The sequence below is a fragment of the Canis lupus genome, chromosome 31, assembly GCF_048164855.1.
Source record: "Canis lupus baileyi chromosome 31, mCanLup2.hap1, whole genome shotgun sequence".
NCBI classification, from domain to species: Eukaryota; Metazoa; Chordata; class Mammalia; order Carnivora; family Canidae; genus Canis; species Canis lupus.
Window position 1 is genome coordinate 14,491,207 of NC_132868.1, and position 16,943 is coordinate 14,508,149.

The 16,943-nt window shown below is 42.4% G+C and overlaps 1 protein-coding gene and 1 pseudogene across 1 annotated transcript in view; one reads left to right on the forward strand and one right to left on the reverse strand.

The window, feature by feature from the left end:
* The first annotated feature begins 230 nt into the window (after positions 1 to 230).
* Positions 231 to 16,943, forward strand: part of ACTL6A (actin like 6A) — a 65,572-nt gene continuing 48,859 nt past the window's right edge. Inside the window, exon 1 of the mRNA XM_072807480.1 lies at positions 231 to 332. The gene's annotated coding sequence lies outside the window, so the exon portion shown is untranslated. The remainder of the gene's footprint in view (positions 333 to 16,943) is intronic.
* LOC140622044 (large ribosomal subunit protein uL5-like) lies at positions 15,629 to 16,142 on the reverse strand (annotated as a pseudogene).

The window sequence follows — 16,943 nt, forward strand, 5'->3', positions numbered from 1 at the left end:
CCCGAGCAGACGTGCCCGCGCGCCCTGGCTGAGTCTGTGAGAACCTCGCACACACTCCCGTTGTGACACGGGCGCGACCTCGACCGTCCCCCCCGCGGAAGCTGGGCATAGACTCAAACCCAAATTATTCTCGGTCCACGTTTACAGATGTTAGCCCGTGTTCCATTTTTAACTGTGACGTAGGCACGTGCACTGGTTGCCCAGGAGACACGAATCTGGGCAAACGCGGCAGAAAAGTGCCGGAGGAAGGGCAGATGTGTTTCCCGGAGGTCCTGCTCACGCACAGCCTCCGAGCTCCCCGTCAGTGCCCTCCCCCAGCCGCAGAGCCCCAGGTAAGTGCCCCCCCCCCCCCCCGCGGAGCCCCTCCCCGGGTGGGCTCTCAGGAAGCCCGCGGGCTCCGCGGTGCAGCGGCTGCGGCCCGGACGGCCTCTCGGGCCTGGGGGGGCCGCGGGGCTGCGCTTGCCCGGCTCCCCGCCCCCGGCCCGCTGCCGCCCCGAGGGGGCCCCGGCGGACCTTCGCGGCTCTCCAGATGGGATGCGGGACGCGGGGCCGCGTCCCTAACCCACGTGGACGTCCCTGCCTTCCCGCCCAGGCTCCGCGCTCACTGGCTCAGCCGCCTCCACATCAGTGTCTCTGTGCCTCAGTCTCCCCGTGTGGGAAACGGGGATAAGGGTAGCAGCTCACGGAGCTATTGTAGGGATTAAATAATACATTTTTTAAAGATTTTATTTATTTATTCATGAGACACAGGGAGAGAGAGAGAGAGAGAGACACAGGCAGAGGGAGAAGCAGGCTCCATGCAGGGAGCCCGACGTGGGACTCGATCCCGGGTCTCCAGGATCACACCCTGGGCTGCAGGCGGCGCTAAACCGCTGAGCCACCCAGGGATCCCAAGGGATTAAATAATATTTATGAAGTGCTTAAAATACTTGGTACATGGTAAGCATTATGTGCTTAGAAGCTGGAACAGGACCAAATTCTGGGTCTCTTGACTCCCTACCCAGTGCTTTTCCCGAAACCGATTAATGTTATTTTGTCACTGGACCAGTTCTGTCCAATACAGTTTTCTGTCATGATGGAAAGGCTCCCCGTACTGTCTGTTACAGTAGCCCGCTGGCCACATGTGGCCGCTGCGCACTTGAAAGGCGGCTAGTGTGACTGAGGAAATTAATTTTTAATTTTGCCTAATTTTAATTAATTACACTTTGAATCTAGACTACTCTGACGGACAGCCAGGAGCAGGAATTCTTTTTTTTTTTTTTTTTTTTAGACTTTATTCATAAGACAGAGAGAGAGGCAGAGACAGAGGCAGAGGGAGAGGCACGCTCCATGCAGGGAGCCCGATATGGGACTCGATCCCAGGACTCCAGGATCACACCCTGGGCCGAATGCAGCTGCTAAACCACTGAGCCACCCGGGGTTCCCAGGAGCAGGAATTCTTAGAGCAGCCAAGTCGTCTGGGCAGACAGACTCTCTGGCTACCCGTTAAGCCCAGGAACATCCTTTTGAGCATGAGAAGCACAGTTTCCTGGAAGCCAATAAACTCCCCCACATCTTTATTTCGGTCAGGCCTCCCAGGCCAGGCACCTGGCATCAAGGCAGTGTTGCTGTTCTATCAGGTAGCTGCAGGTTGGCACCCCTTCCAGAACTGTGATTGAATAAGCCAATTAAGAGCCTTTTTCTTGTTTTTTTTTTTTTTTTCCCCTAAGGCCATACACCGTGAATTCAAAAACAACAACAGTGTACAGATAAACACAAATTTTCAAAGATCTAATGTGAACATTTTTAAAACCAGTTTTAGAATACATATTCTTCAAGAACATTTAAAATGCTACTTTTGGAGAACTCCTCTTCCATATGTATAGATATCTCCTGCCATTAAAAAAAAAAAAATCAATCCAAGGAAAAAGGCAAGACCTCAACTGGTTGGATTCCAAATTAAGCTACAGCTTGAGCTAAAAATAGCTTGCCAGTGTTGAGGATCTGTCCTCTGAATTTAAATGGCTTGCTTCTCTCCCAGAGGACAACATACACTGTGTCTGATGGCAGGATTGGACTCTGGGAACGCACACTTTATGTTTTCTCTGGACTCATTTCTGTGTTGTGTTCAAAGCAGAGTAAAAGTAACCAACCGTAGTTTTAGGTTCTACACATATGCGTCGTTAAGTATAATGAGCATAAATATCTCGGGCTTCTCTTGTAGGAGGGGTTTGTGCATGTGTGTAATTCAGCTTTGTGTAGGTAATCCTAAAGGTATGTGTAAGAGCCTGAAGGTAGGTTCTGAAATCGATTTTACTTACTTCTGTCCCTCATATTATTATTTACCCTACTAAAATGTATGTTCTCCAGTTATCACTGAAAGATTTTATTTTCTTTAATTTCAAAAATAATCTCTGTTTTTTCTCTGGAACTCTGGGATAGCTTTCCATTTGGTGGTAAAGACCAAAAGAGAAAAATATGATGAGTTGAGAGCTCAATTTATGGTAAAAATTATATTTCAAAATGGATTGCATTACAAATACTTAAAAATTTCTCAATACCACCGAGAAGTAAGTATAAGGCATTTGTTATCAGTTATACATACACATGTTTTAAGTAATCAAATCATTCTGCAAATTTGTGAATTATTTTTATTTTTAAAAAAGATTTATTTATTTATTCATGAGAGACACAGAGAGAGGGGCAGAGACATAGAAAGATGGAGAAGCAGGCTCCACGCAGGGAGCCCAATGTGGGACTTGATCCCCTGACCCAGGATTACTCCCTGAGCCCAAGGCAGACGCTCAACCACTGAGCCACCCAGGTGTCCCCTGTGAATTATTTTTTAGGATGGACACTTCTGCAAATGTACATACCTCTGTCAGGTGCTGCCAAAGCCCTCCTTCTTCACTACGTTGGTCACACAGACAACTCATTTTCGGTGTAATGCTTATTGACATCAATCTTTTCTTTCCCACCTACTTCTTTTATTTTATTTTTGAAATTTTTATCTACTTATTCGTAAGAGACCCACAGAGAGAGGCAAAGACACAGGCAAAGGCAGAAGCAGGCTCCCTGTGGGGAAGCTGAGGTGGGACTCAATCCCAGGACCCCAGGATCATGCCCTGATGCTCAACCGCTGAGCCACCCAGGCCTCCCCAACCTACCTCTTAAAAAATGTTTGAAGACATCTGAAATTCCACTCCATTATGAATAACCACAGCTCAAGTTTGGCGTTTATTCTTCCTGCTACCCCTACCTGGTTGTCATTGGCATGCAACCAACATTTAACTCAACACTTTTTTTTTTTTTTTTTTTAATTTTGGTAGCATCTATGTAGAATAAGGCTCTGTAGTGGGGAAGGATTATGGCAGGTGAACCAGAACTACCTGGTCTCCAAGCAACTCATAGAGGAGCTGAGGCATGGGCTGGTATAAAATGGAGAAAACATAAAGTTATGAGAAAAACAGACATCATGCTTTGAGAGCTCCGCTGAGAAAAGAGGGATTCCCATTGGGGAGGATTGGGGCTTCCTGGCAGAAGCTGCATCTGGGCGGGATTCTGAGATGTAGGTGTGATGAGGACATGCAGGATGGAGAAAGACATTCTAGGAGCAGGGAGCTCTACGAGTACAGACAAAAACCAAATACACCTCAAGCAAAACAACGAAACAACGTGTGATGCATTTTGCTTAAGACATGGAAGGAGGGACACCCTAGTGGCTCAGCGGTTTAGTGCCTACCTTTGGCTGGGGGCGTAGTCCTGGATTCCTGGGATCGAGTCCTGCATCCGGCTCCCTGCATGGAGCCTGCTTCTCCCTCTGCCTGTGTCTCTGCCTCTCTCTCTGTCTCTCATGAATAAATAAATAAAATCTTAAAAAAAAAAAAGACATGGAAGGAGTTTATGGGGAAGTGGAAGCATGGTGGGAATTAATCCTTAGGCACCATGATTCAGGTTGGAGCATCTCTGAAACCAGTGAGGAGACCTTAAAAGTTAGTTGCAAAGCAAGGGACTGAGGCAGAGTGTTGTGAAGTGAGACACCCCCTCCTCCCATTCATATATTGAAGCTCTAAACCTCAGTGAGACACTCTTTGGAGATAGGACCTATAAGGAAGTAATTAAGGCTACAGGAGGTCGTAAGGGTAGAGTCCTAATCCAAGAGGACTGGTGCCCCTGTAAGAAGGTAAAGAGACCACCAGAGTTGTGTGAGTGCAGGGAGAGGGTTAGGTGAGGAAATAGCACAGGGGTGGCCATCCAGAGGTCTTATCAGAAACCTGTGTTGACAGCATCTTAATCTTGGACTTCCATGCCTCACAACTGTGGAGAGGAAAAAATAAAATTTCTTTTGTTTTAGCTCCCCAATCTATGGTATTCTGTTGAGGCAGCCCTAGCAGGCGAATACATAGAGTTAGCATTTGGTTTAGAACTTGGTTTTTACTAGAGAATAGACTTTAGAATTGTCACATTTTAAAATAATAAAACTGTAATAAAATTACCCCTTCAAGCTTTGCTTCTCTATTTAAAAACGTGAGACTGACTCCATTGCCTTTACTCAGGATGACAGCCTGATATTGAATACCCCCAATCATAGTTACCGTATGCTAACTTCTTTTGTTTTTAATTTTTTTTTATTGATTTATGATAGTCACACAGAGAGAGAGAGAGAGAGGCAGAGACATAGGCAGAGGAAGAAGCAGGCTCCATGCACCGGGAGCCCGACGTGGGATTCGATCCCGGGTCTCCAGGATCGGGCCCTGGGCCAAAGGCAGGCGCCAAACTGCTGCGCCACCCAGGGATCCCCACAGTATGCTAACTTCTATACAAATGTTCAAAAGTCACAATCTGAGCACACTGAGTGATTGCAGGTAAAATGACTTAATAAGAAGAATAATAACAATAAAACTAACACAGTTAACACTGAGTGCTTGCATGGTAGCAGACACTAAGTGCTCCTCACGTATTGATTCATTTAACCCTCACAACAATCCCTACCTGATGAGGAAACGGCACAGGGAGCTTAAGTAACTTGCCCCAAGTTTTATAGCTGGGAAATGCAGGATTGAGGTTGATACACCTGAAATTGACGTAATACCTAGATATTTGTCTATTATTAATATTCTAAGAAGAAGTATTGCCATTTGACGATGCATTGAGGACAGCTTGTTTATTTTCAGGTACAACTCAAAATGTAAGTAGAATATAAGTTCTGTGATGAAAATAAGTGTTAACACGAAGTGCTGTGAGTCAAAGGCAGGATGTGAGTATTTAGCTTCAAACTGAATTCAAGCTTTCCTTACCTCTTTCCACTCCAGTATCACTGAAATTAAAACATATTATCCTTCAATTTGCAGATATCTGAGCAAACTTCCTTATAAGATTCTAATGTTTAAACCAAAAATGGAGTTTTGGAGCCCATAAAGCTGAGAGCTACCCTGTGGACCTTGGAGAGCCACTCTATAAAGCTCTGTTTGAATGGTCTGTTGATCTCTCCTGGACATCTCTATTTTATTCTCTCTCTAAACTCAACACTGTCTTTATTATCTTTATTGCAAATCTGAACTGTGCTGCTGTGCCAAGACCCTGTCAAGTTATACTCTAGATTGACTTTTCTTAGTCTGCTTGTATAAACTTTGAAAAATGGAGAACAAAATCTTCCTCTCACTTTTCCTTGTTGTTTCGTTCCTTATAGGATAGATAAATTACAGTGTTACACACATTGAAGATTCTTGATAAGCTGAGCTATAGGAAAATAATTTTTGGTATCATTCCCAGAATCAGCAACAACAAAAATTTACTTTTACATATGACTGGTACAAATGGTCATAGTGGAATGCATAAAGAGGCTTCAGGGAATGGGAAGAGAGATCCTGTGAACAATTCTCCAACCTAGAGGATACGAATGTTGTATGTGCATTGCTCTGGAAAAAGGGTCGCTAGCAATTAAATAGTTAAACCTTGAGTGAACACAGGCAGCAGCTGGAAGAAGTGTTTATAGTACAAGGCAGGAAGCCCGAGAGTCAGTGACTTCTGCTGGCAGGAAAGAGTAGAAGGCGGAGGGAGAGCAGAGCAGGGCATCAGATTTTTAGTTGTTCTCGGCCTGGAAGACTTTCTTTCAAAATTTGAAGCCAGATATGGGCCAGAAAACTTCTCCTATTGTTGCACAAAGGATGAAAAGGTGCTGAGTGCACATGGAATGAAGCCAAAGTCGGGAGATACAGGCATTGTGACTAGAATACATTTGGAACTTCCACCCTTTGAATGAAACTACATGAGAGTAAGAACTGAGATGCTTAGACATCTAGGAATACTGTTGAGAAAGCCTCCTTAAATAATGAACACCTAACATTTATCGACCCATTTTAACACACCAAGAACACCTAACATTCATCTACCCATTTTAACATACCAAGAATTATGTTGTTTAATATTTGTTGTCCCATTTAAATCTCGAGAACCCAATGAGGAAAGTCCCTGTTTTAGAAATTATTCCTTATTTTATAAATGAGTAAACTGAGGCTTCATAGGTTAAATCATTTGCTAAAAGTATAAATTTAAAGTTTGACCCTGTCACAGTACAAATTTTTAAAAGTTAGAAACATGATCTCTATACAAACATACAATGTTGAAGATTTACTTACCTCATTTATGAGGGAACCAGCTGGTTCAGAGGAGAGGATACAAGACTGTGTGTGTGTGTGTGTGTGTGTGACCAGCAGAAGAAAAGAATGCTGGATGAGATTGCAAAGATAGAGAATAGAAAACTTGGGGATGCCTGGGTGGCTCAGTGGTTAAGCGTCTGCCTTTGGCTCAGGTTGTGATCCTAGGGTCCTGGGATTGAGTCCTGCATCGGGGTCCCTGTTGAGAGACTGCTTCTCCCTCTCCCTGTGTCTCTGCCTCTCTGTGCATCTCTCATGAATAAATAAATAAAATCTTTTTTAAAAAAGAGAGAGAATAGAAAACTGGCTAATGCTCTACAGAACAATAAAACCAAACATTTAGGGTTATTTTCTGTTGGACATAAATCATCTTTATCTCTATAGGATAGAAACAATTTTGATGTAACAATCTTGTAGACATTATCTACTTTCTTGAGTTTTCTAAAAAAAATGTAGTCAATACACAATGTCACAATGATTTCAAGTGTACAGCACAGTGGTTTGACAACTCTATATGTCATGCTGTGCTCACCACAGAGGGGCTACCATCTGTCACCGACAACACTATTTCAATACCATTCACTATATTCCCTATGCTGTACCTTTTATCCCTGTGATTTTTTCATTCTATAACTGGAAGCGTTTACCTCCTACATTCCTTCACCCATTTTGCTCATACTCCACCCCACTCCCCTCTGGCAACTGTCAGTTTGTTCTCCATTAACGTCTACCTTTTTAAAGACTTGGGACCCTAATTAATAAAACATAACAGATCAAGCAAAATTACATCCCCAAGATAATCAGGTGATCACAGGTGGACTCATTAGTGTTGTCTCCAGCACTATCTAATAGATATTTCCAATGGTGATGAAAATGTTCTATAGCTGCACTGTCCAGTAAAGTGGTCATAAGGCACATATGGCTATTAAGCATTTAAAATGTGACTATTCTGACTGAGGAACTAAATTTTAAATAATTTAGAGTCACATATGACTGGTGACTACTGTATTGGATTGTGTTGGATCACACAGCTCTATGACTTTGAAAGAGTACTGTTGGGGCACCTGGATGGCTCAGGGCATGATCCCAGGGTCCTGGGATCCAGTCCCACTTCTCCCTCTGACTAGATCTCTGCCTCTCTCTCTCTGTCTCTCATGAATAAATAAATAAAACCTTAAAAAAAGAGAAAGAGCACAGTCTATAGAAAACCCGGTGACCCATATGCAGGTAAATTTTATAAGTATTGTTATTGGTGATATTGACAAACACTTTGTTGACCACATTCTGAAAAATGCTGCTCAAATCCATGCTCTCTTGGAGTCCACTTTGTGTAAGAGGAAAAGGTGGTGGTATGGATCCCATTTAAGATGCAGGTAATGGAGAGTCAACTGCTGAAGGCAATACAATTAGTCTATGGTAAAACTAAGATTTGGACCCAAGTGTGCCTGGTTGAAACATTGAAATCTCAAATGCCTACAACAGGTAAGTAAGTTAAACAGATGGGTCCAGTGGTTTGGTTATAAAACAAACTGAAAACACTAGTCTAGATCCAGTTGATTTGGGTCCAGAATTTCCAGATCTTAAAATTTTTCAGAAAATCCATAATCCTGGATTATGTGAGATTATCTTGATTTTTAAAACCCTGTAGGGACCGGGGTGCCTGAGTGCCTCAGTCGGTTAAGCGTCCAGCTTTTGATTTTTGGCTCAGGTCATCAACTCAGGGTTTTGAGAGCAGCTCTGCTGCACTGGGCTCTGTGCTCAGTGGAGAGTGTGCGCCGTATTCTCTCCCTCCCTCTCCCTCTGCCCCTCCCCACTGCACACACGTGCACTCTCTCTCTCTTTAAATATAAATAAATCTTTAAAAAGAACCTGTATGAACCAAACAAAACAAGTTTGTGGTCCTAATATAACCCACAGGCCACAGTTTTCAATCCTGGCTAGATCAACGGTGTAAAAGCTTTCCTCTTAGCCTTGCTGCTTCTACAGGGAACTGAAAACAGGGATTGGTCTTTCCAGACCTTTCCAGGCAGAGTCAAGGGCTTCTCACAGCAATTTGACCCTTTCAATATTTGTTATAAATCGCTAGATGGTTATTTACATGTTTATCTCCTTGACTAGATTGCAAGTCCGGAGGAGAGGAACATCTGTCTACTCAGCTATTACCAGCACAACACCTGGCAAATAGAAAGCATTTCATAAATGAGTATGCGTAAAAACGAGAAGCTTGGATAAATAGAGTGGCTATGGGCCATTTCTTCACTTCCACTCTAAACTTCTATGGGCCAAATGGATTTATTTCCTTGTTATTATCTTCTTGTTGTTTTTAAACCTGGGCTCAGGCTTCCACAGAAATACTACACACAATAATTCAGAAATAATCTCAAAGTAATAATGGCAACCATATTTTTAATAGCCTGTTATGCATAAGGTTCTTTCTGTATATTGTCTTACTTAATCCCGCCAATAACCCAAGGAAGTCAGCACTATCATTCCTATTTCACTGAAAAGAAGACAGATTCAGAATTGTTAATAATTTGCCCAAGTTCACTCAGCTCTCAACTGCATTGCCGCCAGTATTAATGCTCTGAGTTACAGTCAGGAACTTCCCCTCCCCTTTCCAAGTCTATCTGGTAAAAGCTAAAAAGTCTCATCTTTTCCTTTGGGTAGAAGGCTGGGATGGAGCAGGAAGGTGAGCTTGAGTCTGGGGCAAATGGGGAGAGACTCTCTTAGTAGGAAAGCCCGCCAGAATTAAGAACCAGGCAAGTGAGGCAAGTGGGCTGTGGAAGTGCAGAGCTGGTGCTGATGAAGCAAGACAGGAGGCCTGGGCAGGTCACTGCAAGAAGAGCTAGAAAAATGAACCTAAAGCCAAAGAGAATTTGTAAGGGATAGGCACCTAGGGATGGGCAGATTGTGCCTGCTTCAGAGTCATACTGGTCTCCTTTCCATAGGCTCTGAAGCTTGATACTTGGGAAAATCACAGGAAGGCACAATGCCGTAATATCCCGGTGTGGTGCCAGGCACCAAAGCAGTGGCTCAATCAATAGTCATTGACTGATTAACTGTCATAGAGTTGCCCATAAGGGATTCATTTACAGATGTTTTTCACCCTTAAAATTCAAGCAAAAAAGAGGTTCAGAAAATTTGAGAATGCTAACCCAATCCAGGGAGGTACTTTCCCCCTCCCGTCCCCATTTCCCAAACCAGCAGTCTCCACCCCATGAAGATGTTACCATTCAACATTTATCAATCCACTTATTTGTTTTAAGAATCAAACTGAAATCCATTTGCGCACTCTGTGAAATGGCGTTGACTCTCAAGGAAGACATAATGGAGCTGGGGAGCTCCAAAGCAGAAATTCCAAAATGACCAAAGGAGAGAGAATGACCTGCAGGGGTTTGGACTCTCAGTCGTGGGGCTGTGGCAGAAACTCAGGAAAGCCCTATGACTCAGCCCCATGAAGGGAAGAAAGAAGTGGGCCGTGTGAATGGAAACAGAATTTTCCATCAAACTCCATACCAAAAGGGCACATGATTTAAAGTTTGAAAAGAGGTCCACTGCCATCTGACACACTGGGTACCAAGGTTATGGAATCTTCTCCTCAAAAAGTGGTTCAGGCTGTAAATTAGAAATTGTCTAAAAAAAAAAAAGGTAAATATATTTGATTATCAAATTCACAATGGACTATTAAGAGAATCTAAGGGTGTTTGAGGACAAGATATATTTCTGATCCTCTAATGTTTGGCATCCTAGAGAGGCAAGTATGCTCAAGAACAAAAAGTCTCTGTATTGCATGTAAACATTTTTCAAATGTTTGTTCAGACAAAAAACGACTTCTGCATTTTGCAAAGGATTTCCTTAGAAAACAACTTTTGCTCAATGTATTTAATTTCATTTGAAATATAAATATATGAATTTCAATGACACCAAAACATACATACTTAAGAGTATATAATAGTAAGAACTTGTTTTGAAATGGAAGAGCCACCAGCAGAAATAGAATATTGAAGTGCATGGGAGAGCTTGGTTTTCTAATATTAGATTGAGTGCATTTCAAAACAGAATGAAATTCACTTTAACTGTGATGGGGTTTCTCCTCAATCCAGAATGGTTTATTTATTGCTGCCACAAAACAAAAGCATATTTGTTAATGTGTAAAGTTGTAAAACTTACACTTGTGTTGATACTAAATTTAGAGTTAGAGTGATGTGACAAGTCTATCCTATTAGTAATTAACGATGTTGATTTGATAACCCCAAGTATTATTTCTTAAGTAATTTTCAAAAATCAACTACTTTACAGGGAACATGAAATATTTCTTTTTTGAATAGTCCCAATTTTTTCCATGCCTGCCTTTGAGGCAAACTAGATCTTTCTGTTGACTTTACCAGTGTGATTTTATGAAATACAGCCGCACCTCGCATTTTTTCCCCAGAAAAAACCAACAACTGTGGTGTATATAAACGTCTATGTGCAGTTTTTGAACAAATCCAGTCTTTTAAGGCAGAGCTGCAAGGACAAGGCAGGGGAGAGTTCTTTTCTGTACTGTGAAGTTTGGTTCTCTGTGAAGTAGAATTTCATCAAACTGAATGTGTTATGAATTTTAAATATATTTGATGTTAAAAGGGAAAAAATAAGTATGCTGTCCTTTCTTGTAGGCTTGTCTTTAGATGTGTCTGGTCATTACCTTGGCAACCCTTACAAATGGCAACTGACGTCAAGAAAAGAGGAAAAACACTGCTGAGAGCGTACACTTCATGCATTAGAGATCATTCTGAGGACTTCAAATTCTTAGACTCATACAGGCACAAATGGCTTTTAAATGAGCACAAGCAATCTTCCATTTACAGTCTTCATAAACTTATTAAGACTGTGAGATCTGAAAAGAGCATCTTTGAGTTTTTAATTTAAGCAAAATACAATTCAGCTACTTGCTTAGGTGTTCTGTCTCACAATAACTGTCAAGTCCATAAAAATGTTGGGCCCTTAACAAATCTCAAAAACAAATGGAAGCTGCCTATTTCTTCTGAAAATATTTTTCCTTAACTTTTTAATATGAAAAAGTTCAGAGTGCCTGAGTGGCTCAGTCGGTTAAGCATCTGCCCTCAGTTCAGGTTATGATCCCGGGGTCTTGGGAATCGTGTCCCACCGCATGGTGTTCCCTGCTCTGTGGGGAGCCTTCCTCCTCCCTCTCCCTCTGCCTGCCACTCCCCCTGCTTGTGCTCTCTTTCTCTTTCTCTCTCTCCACTAATAAGTTAATAAAATCTTTTTAAAAAATAATACGAAAAAGTTCAGACATGGGGAAGTTGAAAGAATTTTAGAGTGGATACCTATATATTCATCGCCCAGAGTTACCACTATTCTGTTGTACTGACCCTATCACATACATATTCATCTACTGTCTTCATCATCCATATATCCATCCCCTTGTGCATATCTTAAGCCATCTATTTTTTTGATGCATTCAAACATCAAAATTGCAGGCATGAGTATACTTCCCCCTAAATATTTCATCATGCATATCATTAACTATAGTTCAATATTTCTTCTGATATAATATTTACAATGAAATGCACAAATCTTAAATGTACATTTGCTGAGTTTTGAAAAATGCATATACACTTCTATCAAGATATTAAACACCACTAGGAACTCATACGCCTCTTCCTATTCAATCCCACGCCAACCACTCCTGATTTCTGAAAGTATTTTTTAGAGCTTTGTATTAGGGCTTATTACTACTTCTTTTTCAACAATTTATTTATTTTAGAGAGAGAGAGAGAGGAAGGGAAAGAAGAGAAAGAGGGAGTCCCAAATACTCTGTGCTGAGCCCAACATGGGGCTCGATCTCCCAACCCTGAGATCACAATCCTGAGATCACCACTCTGAGATCACAACCTGAGCCAGAATCAAGAGTCGGTCGCTAAACTGACTGCACCATCCAGGAGCCCTAAGGGCTTATTCTAAGAGCCTCCTCCCTTGAACTGTCCCAATGACTCCATTTATCCCTCAAATTGCAAGTGCACATGTTCAGTGACATTTAATATTAGTGTGTGGAGCATTTACTTCTGTTCTTTTCTAGCTTTCTCCCTACTTCAACCATGTAATCATAATACCCCATTTCCAGGGATAAAAGGCAAAATCAAAACAAGCTGCATAATTCTTGAGGCCTAGTGAAAATGAAAATGCAAGGCCTTTGTTCAAAATGTAGTAAGAGGGCAGCCTGGGTGGCTCAGTGGTTTAGTGCCGCCTTCAGCCCAGGGTGTGATCCTGGGGACCCGGGATTGAGTCCCACGTCAGGCTCCCTGCGTGGAGCCTGCTTCTCCCTCTGCCTGTGTCTCTGCCTCTGTGTGTGTGTGTCATAAATAAATAAATAAAAATCTTTAAAAAAACAACAAAATGTAGTAAGAATTTCAAGATGGTGAGGTGCCTGGTGGCAGAGTTGGTTGATCAGTCAACTCCTGATTTTGGCTCAGGTCGTGATGGTAAGGTTGTGAGATCTAGCCCTATGTCTGGCTCTGTGCTCTGCGCAGTATGCTTAAAACTCTCTCCTTTCTCTGTCACTCCTCACACCCCTCAAGTAAATAAATAAATCTTAAAAAAAAATTTCAAGATGGTGACAATCAAACATTTTTAAAAATTTTTTAGTGTTTTTTTTTTTTTTTTTATGATAGTCACACACACAGAGAGTGAGGCAGAGACACAGGCAGAGGGAGAAGCAGACTCCATGCAGGGAGCCTGACGTGGGACTTGATCCCGGGTCTTCAGGATTAGGCCCTGGGCTGATGGCGGCGCTACCACTGAGCCACCTGGGAGGCCCTGATCAAAATATTTAACAACTGTTACAGGGTAGCCCAATTGATCAAACTGCAAATCAGCCATTGAGGCCAAGCTGGGTTGTGGAGCTTCTCTTTTAGTAGCTGGATGATGAGAGGAGATCCAGGGGGCATGGCATGGGCCACGGTAATGGGAAGCAGACAGGTACTTGGGGTATCCCAGCAGTGGTCATATAACAATATATATGGATGTATCATGACCTCAGCTTTGAGGATGGCCCTACTGGTGTCCACTGACCAGCAGAGTCCCTGGCAAGTGAATTCTTGGATTCTTGTAGTCTATTCCCTGAGTCAGTCATGAAGTAGGTTTGTAACCCAAGCTGGACTAATCAGCTATGATTTTTCTATTTGGAGCTGTAGAAGCAGTACCATCTCCCCGTTCCGTCTCCCCACTACGTATTGCATTCGTACAAGAGTACCAAACCAGGATTTTTGAGACTTCTGATTATTTTCTTCAGGGTCTCTATACATGCTCTTCCTGTGATTTTTTAAACAATTGTATTTATTCATTAAAGAGAGGAGAGAGAGAGTGAGAGCGAGCACAAGCGGGGGTGAGAGGAGCAGAGGGAGAGGGAGAGGAAGAAGCAGACTTCCCGCTGAGCAGGGAGCCTGATTTGGGGCTTAATCCCAGAATCCCAAGATCATGTCCTGAGCCGATGGCAGATGCTAACCGACTGAGCCACCCAGGTGTCCCTCTTCTTCTTCTTCTTCTTTTTTTTTTAATAGACTTTATTTTTAGAGTAGTTTTAGGTTCTTGGTAAAATGGAGCAGAAAGGACAGAGAGTTCCCACATTCTCTCTCTCCCACACATGCATAGTCTCCTCCACCGTCAACATCGCAAACTAGAAGCGTAAATTGTTGCTGTCGTTGAACTTACATTATGACCCAAAGTCCATAGTTTACATTAGGGTTCACTCTTGGTGGTGTACTTCTCTGAGTGTTGACAATGTATATTGGCACGTGCCCACCATTATAGTATGATACCAAATAGTCTCACTGCCCTAAAAACCTTCTGTGTGCAACCTGTTCATCTCACCCCCCAGCCCCCCACCCCGGCAACCACTGATCCTTTCAACTATCTCCATAGCTTAGCCATTTCCAGAATGTCATATAGCTGGACTCAACAGTATGTTGTCTTTTCAAATTGGTTTCTTTCACTTAGTCATATGCATTTAAGGTTCTGCCACATTTTTTTCACAGCTTGATGGCTCAGTTGTTTTGAGTACTGAATAAATTCCATTGTCTAAAGTACCAGAGTTGACTTATGTATGCATTTACCTACTGAAGGACATTTTGGCTGCTTCCAGGTTTTGGCAATTATGACTAAAACTGCTATAAACATCTGTGTGCAAGTTGTGCGTGGGCTTAAGTTTAAACTCATTTGGGTAAATTTTTTTAAAAGATTTTATTTATTCATGAGAGACACAGAAAAAGAGATAAGGAAGCAGAAGGAGTTGGAGAAGTAGGTTCTCTGCAGGGAGCCCGATGTGGGACTCGATCCCAGGACCCCAGGATCACAACCTGAGCCGAAGGCAGATGCTCAGCCACTGAGCCACCCAGGCATCCCTCATCTGGGTAAATTCGAAGGATCACAATGACTGGATCATATGGTAAGAGTTTATTCAGTTTTATTAGAAACAACTAAATTGTCTCTCAAAGTGGCTGTGCCGGTTTGCATTCTAACCAGCAACAATGAGAGGTCCTATTGCTTCACACATCCCTGTCAACGTTTGGTGTTGGCAGTGTTTTGGAGTTTGGCCGTTCTGATGGGTATGTAGTGATATCTCGTGGTTTTTGTTGTTGTTTATTTAGAGAGATAGAGTGGGTGGAGAGGGCCAGAGGGAGAGACAATCTCAAACAGACATTGCTGAGTGCAGAGCCTGACACAGGGCTTGATCTCACCATCCTGAGATCATGACCTGAGCTGAAACCAAGAGTTAGACATTGAACGAACTGAGGCGCCCCATGATATTTTGTTTTATTTTGCAATTCCCTAATGACATAATGTTCAACATCTTTTCATGTGCTTATCTGCCATCTGTATTCCTTCTTTTCTTCTTCTTCTTTTCTTCTTCTTCTTCTTCTTCTTCTTCTTCTTCTTCTTCCTCTTTTTCTTCTTTTTGGAAAAATGTTATGGGCCTTTTGGATAGTAATAGGCATTCATTTTCCAGGAAGGATGATCCCATCATACTTCTACTAGAATCAGCACAGAGCCTCCTCTTTGCTAATTCTGTGTGGTCCCAATGCCGATTGTCCTGTGTTTGTGGTCTGCAGTGCTGAAACTTGGCCTACTCAGCACCATGTAGGGGTCCAGGCTGTGGATACCAAAACTGGGGTCATATTTGATTCCCAGATGAATGTATTCTTGGATCTCAAAACCAAAGTTTCCAGCATCTGAGAAGTTATTTTACTCATACCTCTCATGCCTTTAGAACTATCTCTAGAATTTCTTCTGTGTTGGCTACTGTGTAGCCTTTTCATTTCTTCTGATGCCAAGGGATCTGATGGCATATCTAGCTTTGGAGGGCACAGGAGCCTGACCTGTAAGCTGCTCCACCACCTTGGCAGCCAGGGTCAATTTGTCTCTCCTTTCTCAACACAGGCATTGTGGCAGTTTGTGGATGTAAATTTCCCATATAGGGTTCTCTTTTTTTTCCTCCTGATCCTGTGCCATGATGGAGAATGGGGAAAATATCTGTATGTCTTCTTTGGTGATACAATTGTTCAGGACTTTTGCCCATTTTAAAAATCAAGTTGTTTCTCTTATTGTTGAAATTTAAAGGTTCTATGTATAGTTTGGATAATAGTTTTTTTTTTTTTTTAATGAGTGTCTTTTGCAAACATTTTCTCCCAATCTGCCATATGTCTTCTCATTCTCTTAGCAGCATCTTTCACAGAAGCATTATCCATTTTTTCATTCAAGAAATATTTCGTTTTATTCAACTGAGGGGATGACTCAGCAGACAAGAAGATCCCTGCCTTCATGAAGCCTACACTTTAATGGAGAAAATAAGAAACAGACAAAGGAATAAACATGTAACAGGCATTTGAGTGGAGATAGTTTCTGGAAGGAAAATGTAGACAGGGTACAGGAGACCTAGTGGGGCCAAAAGTAGAATAGACCCTAGTGGGAGTAAGAATGGAGGTGGGGAAACCAGTTAGTAGTCTATGGCAGTCGCACAAACAAGAGATGATGTGGGTATGGACATATTCTGGACACTCCTTAAAACTGGAGCTGACATAACTTGCTCATGGTTTGGATGGAAGAGAAATAAATGATGTAGGGATAAAAGCTAGGTTTGGGCCTAAGCGACCAAGTGAACGGTGGTAAAACTGGAGGGAAATGGGAAAGGAATGGGTTAGGAGGGGACCAGGCTGTGGCAGGGGAAAATCAAGTGAAAATTTGGGTGGAGAATGTTCAAGTAGGCCATTGCGATTCAACTAGAAAGCTTAGCGTTGGAGCTATACAAGCCTG